This window comes from Pipistrellus hanaki (assembly GCF_964339955.1).
Source record: "Pipistrellus hanaki genome assembly, chromosome: 2".
NCBI lineage: Eukaryota > Metazoa > Chordata > Mammalia > Chiroptera > Vespertilionidae > Pipistrellus > Pipistrellus hanaki.
The window spans coordinates 183846632-183853272 of NC_140504.1; the positions used below are offsets into that span (position 1 = coordinate 183846632).

The 6641-nt window shown below is 46.8% G+C and overlaps 1 pseudogene across 1 annotated transcript in view; it reads right to left on the minus strand.

Annotated features, from left to right (window-relative positions):
* The window catches only part of LOC311618008 (large ribosomal subunit protein uL22-like), a 133360-nt pseudogene that overhangs the window by 45178 nt on the left and 81541 nt on the right, over positions 1 to 6641 (minus strand). The gene's annotated exons all lie outside the window — the stretch shown is intronic.

Consider the following 6641-nt stretch of genomic DNA (forward strand, 5'->3'; position numbering starts at 1 on the left):
TTCTTATCTGTGAAGCTCTTTCTCTGACCTTCCATTCTGAATGATAGCTTTGCTGGATAGATTGCCACTCCCTTCTGGCCTGCATAGTTTCTGCTGAGAAATCAGCTGACAATCGTATGGGTGCTCCCTTGTAGGTAACTAATTGTTTTTCTCTTGCTGTTTGTTTTTTTTGTGTGTGTGTTTTTTAAAGACTTTATTTATTTATTTATTTTTAAAATATATTTTTATTGACTTTTTACAGAGAGGAAGAGAAAAGGATAGAGAGTTAGAAACATTGATGAGAGAGAATCATCAATCAGCTGCCTCTTGCACACCCCCTACTGGGGATATGCCCCCAACCAAGGTACATGCCATTGACTGGAATCGAACCCGGGACCTTTCAGTCCGCAGGCCAACGCTCTATCCATTGAGCCAAACCGGTTTCTACTAGTTGTAGTTTTGAAGTTGTGCTCGGCAGCAGTTCAGGTGTTTACCTATGCCGCCATTTTGGTTTCTCTAAATCTAACCTATGTTTAAGTCCTATCTGAAATGACATGGCTTCTAGGAAACTTCCCTGGCTTCTCCAGTCCAGAGATTTATCTTTGAAGTAAATGTTAATTCTGCATATTAATATTTTAAAACTATATTTTTATTGATTTCAGAGGGGAAGGGAGGGAGAGATAGAAACATCAATGATGAGAGAGAATCACTGATTGGCTGCCTCTGCCTACTGGGGATCAAGCCTGCAACCCAGACATGTGCCCTGGACTGGAATTGAACCTGGGACCCTTCAGTCTGCAGGCTAATGCTCTATCCACTGAGCCTAACCATCTAGGGCTGCACATTAATATTTAAAAACCCTCAATAAATAGGTAGAGTGTTTTCAGTTTATGAAGTGCTTTCAGCCCATTATCTCATCTGATTCTCATCTTAACCATCAACCAGTAAGAGCCAAGATTACTCTTCCCATTTAAAAAAAAAAGTTTTTTATTGATTTATTCTTCCCATTTTAAAGTTGGGGAAAATAAGGCTCAGGAAGGAAAGAAACTTACCTAAATCCTATAGCCACAGATTGGAACAGAGCCCAGGTTAGTACCTGGGCCTCCAATGCTCCTTCCCATGTACTGCAGTGGAGGGGTGGGTAGAAAGAGCACTAGCCAACATGTCTAGAACCCCTGCTGCTTTCCTTGGGAAATTCCTGGGAAAGTATTACTATTGCTAGACTTCATCAGCCACAGCTGTACAATGGGTAAATCGTTGCCTGCCTATGTCCCAGGGTTGTGGACAGGATTACCTAGAATAGTCCCTGGATAATAAAACAAGCGATCAATTAACATTTATTGCAATTAAAAAGCATTTATCGAACACTTACTCTTGGACTATGGTAGACACTGGGGATACAACAGTGAACAAAGAGGCAGATAAGAAAGAATGAAGATAATGACAGATGCTAAAGAGAAAAGAAACGGGAGGGGGTGGAGCTAGATTGAGAAGCAAGGATCCCGTCAGGACTCTGACGAGATTATAGTAAAGTGAGAACTTAAGGTTTAGACAGAGCCAGCCCCACACAGGCCTGGAGAAGAACATTCCAGGTTGTGGGAATGCTATGTTATCTTGCATTTCACAAGTCCCATTTCACAGATGTGGAAACTGAGGTTTTTAGGCTAAGAAGACAACATTGGCCTAATCCCAATCTTCCACCAGAGGGAGGAAGGAAATGAAAACAGGCTCTCTGGAAGCATTTTCTCCGTTGATCCTGACAACCATCATTTTGTGTGGTAATGTTCCCATTTTGTAGATGAGGAAATTAAAGAAAAGTATCAAAGGTCATATACTTGGTTCTTTTATTTATACTCTGCCTCATTCCAGATGGACTTGCATTCAGATTTGAGACTCTGTCTGGTTCCAAAGTCCACGCTTTTTCCCCGAGACCAACACCAGACTGACACAGTGTCTGAGAGCTGGTGGCACAACAGACAACCAGCCAGGGAAAGACAGCCCGGGCAGAGGCTGTGATTCCTGCAACACCGCTGCCAGGACCCCGCACCAGACCAGGCATCCTGGCGGATACAGACATATCCCAAGAATATTTTTCCTTTGATTTTTTAGAAAGAGTGGAAGAGAGGGAAAGACAGAGAGAAACTGATGTGAGAGAAACACATCCATTGGTTGCCTCCTGCATGTGCCCCGACCAGTGCCTGGGCCAGCGAGGAGCCTGCAACTGAGGTCCATGTCCTTGATCAGAATTGAGCCCAGGACCCTTCAGTCTGCAGGCCAATGCTCTATCCACTGAGCCAAACCGGCTAGGACTCCACAGCTAATTTATTTGCTCAGCCCCTACGACATGCCAGTCCTGCTCTATGGGCTTGCAATCAATCGAATGGGGAGAGATGAGTGAGCCACATAAATAGTTATCATATTAGATAAAAAGAGATGTCTTGGAAACACAGATGCAATTGGTAAGCTTAGGTCAAAGGAGGTAGCTGTATGCTCTGGGGGCTAGGGGGTGGGAGAACCCTCTTTGGATGAGAGGACTTTTGAATCCAGATTCAATTATGCCCGTCTATAAAAAGGAGATAATAGATCATAATAGGCTCTACTGTATAGGGCTGTTGGGAGGATTAAATGAGGTCATGAGAAGTACCTCGTGGAGTACTTGGCTCATAATAAGTCCTAAATAAGCCCTATTACTTTGTCTACTTCTTCTTCTAAGAAATATTATCTATTGTCTTAGTCAGTGTGGGCTGCTATAACAAAAATACCTTGGAGTGAGTGCCTTAAACAACAAAAATGTGTTTCTTAAAGTTCTGGAGACTAGAAAGTCCAAGGTCAAGGTATCAGCCAATTAGTTTCTGGTAAGAGCCCTGTCCTGGTTATGTCCTCACAGGGAAGGGAGCCAGAGGGAGGAAGAGGAGGGGTGAGATCTCTTCGTTCTCTTCTTCTAAGGGCCTTATCCCCATTACGAGGGTTTCATGATTATGCCCTCGTCGCCTCCCAAAGGCCCCACCTCCACACACCAGCACACAGGGATTTGGGGTTACGACATATGAATTGGAGGGGGACGTGAACATTCAGTTCATAACATCTATTTTGTAATAAATAACACAATTTCCTTTGAAGACTTTTCGCTGCCCATATGATAAAGTCCAAAGTCCTTAACATGCCAGACCTGCCGTGGGCTTCCTCCTTAGCCTCACCCTTTCTCACATTCTCTCTGCCCCTCCGCCCCCGTCAGGCTGCCTCCTCCTCTGCCTCCCATCTTCTCCCATGCTGTTTCCTCTGCTTGGCTTTGTCCCGCACTTCTCTCTTCCCTCCCATCCTGTCTTATTTTAGATCCAGGGTATTTCTCTGGGAACTCTCACTCTGAATGTGGGGTTTCCCCTGCTGTATTTCTCATAGCTCTCTGTGCCTCTTCTTCTTTAAAAAAATATATTTTATTGATTTTTTTTTTACAGAGAGGAAGGGAGAGGGACAGAAAGTTAGAAACATTGAGAGAAAAACCTATCAGCTGCCTCCCACACACCTCCCACTGGGGATGTGCCCGCAACCAAGGTACGGGCCTTGACCGGAATCGAGCCTGGGACCTCTCAGTCCGCAGGTCGACGCTCCATCCATTGAGCCAAACTGGCCAGGCCCTCCCTGTGCTTTTCTTCTCCCAGGACTCACCACAAGGTTTTGTGTGATGTTCATCTTTCCCAATAGACTTTAAGGCCCAGGAGGGCCAGGACTGTGTGTGTCTCGTTCATCGCTGTTCTGCCGGCATTTAGCAGTGTCTGGCACAAAACAAGCACTTGACATGAACAAAGAAAAGGGGAGGTTTGGCTCAGTGGATAGAGGGTCAGTCTGTGGACTGAAAGGTCCCGGGTTCGATTCCGGTCAAGGGCATGTACATTGGTTGCGGGCACATCCCTGGTGTGGGGTGTGAAGGAGGTAGCTGGTCGATGTCTCTCTCTCATCGATGTTTCTAGCTGTCTATCTCTCTCCTCTCCCTTCCTCTCTGTAAAAAATCAATAAAATACCGTATTTTCCGGCGTATAAGATGACTTTTGAAATGAAAAAAAGCCTGCTCAGATTGGCCAGAGTCAGAGAGGCGGTCTATTAAAAAAATAACTGGTGTTGCCTCGGAAGTAGGGGTAGTCTTATACAGCGAATATAGGCCTAAACCTTTGTTTTGACTGTAAAATTAGGGGGTTGTCTTATATGCCCGGTTGTCTTATACGCCGGAAAATACGGTGTATATATATATATTTTTTAATATATTTTATTGATTTTTTACAGAGAGGAGGAGAGAGGGATAGAGAGCTAGAAACGTCGATGAGAGAGAAATATCGACCAGCTGCCTCTTGCACACCCCCTACTGGGGTTGTGCCCGCAACCAATGTACATGCCCTTGACCGGAATCGAACCTGGGACCGACGCTCTACCACTGAGCCAAACCGGTTTCGGCACGGTATATTTTTTTAAAAAAGAAAAGGGGTTCCTTCTTGACATGCGAGTTTAGCGGCTCAGAACTGGGACTGAAGCTCATGGCTCCCCGCAGCCAGAACCAACAGTGAGGTCAGCGGTGACTCAGACACGGGGAATTGCTGCTGCTGGAACCAGCTGAGCCACGGTTTTTCTCAGGAGCAGGGACACCACGCGCAGGCGGACCTGAGAGCACAGGAGCCTTCGGGCAGCACATAGTTAACCTCCCGGAGAGGGGAAGTGATCTGCCCAAGGTCTCCAGCCGTGAGCGCGGGGATGGCCTTTCCAGCAGTGCAGCTGTTGCCTCCAACCTCAGGAAGAGAAGTAAAGACAGGAAGTTGTAGGACTGACGCAGCGTGGTGACAAACTTTGAGGAGGATCTGCAGGCCCAGGTGTGGCCTCAAGCAAGTCATTTCCCCTCTCTGGTCTGTATTTTCACCATCTGTAATAAGAGAGTGCTTTAGGGCAAGTACCTTGCTTGGTAAGCAGACTCTTGAGATGGAAATTTGCACACAGGGGGTACACACTGGAGGCCAATGTCATAGGACAGTGGGAATCAGGGCTGGACAGAGAAATGGGGCTGCAATGGAGGCCTCGGCTGGTCCCGAAGGGAGCACTGGAGCTGGGATTCCTTCGAGTTGTTCCAATGGAGGTAAAAGGGCCAGGCCTTTGTAGACTCCGTCCCTCCAGTCAGTCATGGAGGCAGACTGCCCCAAGGGGCATAGCCATGAGCTAGGCAGCCAGAGAGGGCCTCCCCTGAGGCTTTTCCTGGTTGAGTGGGGGAGGGAGAAGGAATGAGAGACACGTGTTGGATGCTCACCACAGCACCCACTGGAGGAATGTAGTTTTCCAACCTTTCCACGGAGCCCTTGGGCTCCAAGGTGCTTCATTGGGTGGGAAACTGGTCTTCTTGGGTGTGTTTTAGTGTCTGCAAAAGTCCAACATGTTTCATTGGAAGAGAAAGCTCTGCTGTTAGGTTGTAAATTCTCTTAAAGCACCTTGTATTTCTCCTTGGACGTGCCCATCACAATGACATAATTAGTTGTGTAATGATCTAACGTCTGTCTCCTGCACTAGACAGTAAATGCCCCGGGAGCAGGAACCGTGCCTGTTGTGTCCACTGTTCTGTGTCCAGGACATTTACATACTGTGCTCACAACCTCTACTGAGGGAAAGCATGGTCTGGGCATCAGCACACCAGGAAGCTGTTAGAGACGCCAGTTTCTGAGCTCTACCTCCAACCACTGTCCTTTAAGAGATTCTGAAGCACAAAAAGTTTGTGAACCTTGGGCAAGTATGAAAACGAGATTAAATTTGAATACATCTGTCACTACGTGGTGCTACCTGGAAGAGAAAACGTTGTTTTCATGGGAGAGGAAGCTTGAGGCAGTTGATTGACATCTCCCTGCATCCCCTCGCCCCAGGGTAAGTGACTGAGTCAGTCCAGATCCAAGTTTTGTACTCCAGATCTTATTTACTTTCACATGCTCTTAAATGACCGTAGAAGGAAGAACAAATGTGAGAACACTGCAAAAATGAAGAGGGTAGAAGGAAAAGGGAACATGAAGTCAGTCAGGGAAGGCTTCCTGGAGGAGGTCATTTCCATTTTTGAAGGCAAGTGGGGAAGACAGCAGGAGAGGGCTTAACTCTTAGTCATGATGCAAGTTCAAAAGCTACTACATGGCACTGGCACAGCCTGGGGCTAGGGAGTCACATCTCTCTCCTTATGCCCAGTTCTATCTCCTTGGTGCTAAAGAGGGAAGGATGAGAAGCAGATAAGCATAATGTGGTGGGGCAGGGGACAGAAGGGGGACCCAGAGATTCTCAAACAGCCTGCCTCTGCCACAGGGGAGCCTAACAGTGGAAAAAATAGGAAGGCTAAATGCCCAGGCCTGAGGGTCAAACAGCTCCCAGCTGGAATGGGGCCTCACCCCTTACTAACCACACGTTCTCAGCAATGTCACTACCTCTGTCCCAATTCCCTCGCAGATTCAGAGAAATGGCCTCCAAGTACCCAGTCAAGGGCCAGGCTTAGTGGAAAAAAAAACAAAAAACAAAAAACACACAAAAAACATGCCATTGTAATTCCATAGTGCCTGGCCCGCTACAAATGGGTGAAAGGACTAGATAACGAAGGTACAGAAGTTTCAATGCCAACCACTCCCAATCATGCCATCACTGGGCACAAGTGCCCAGTA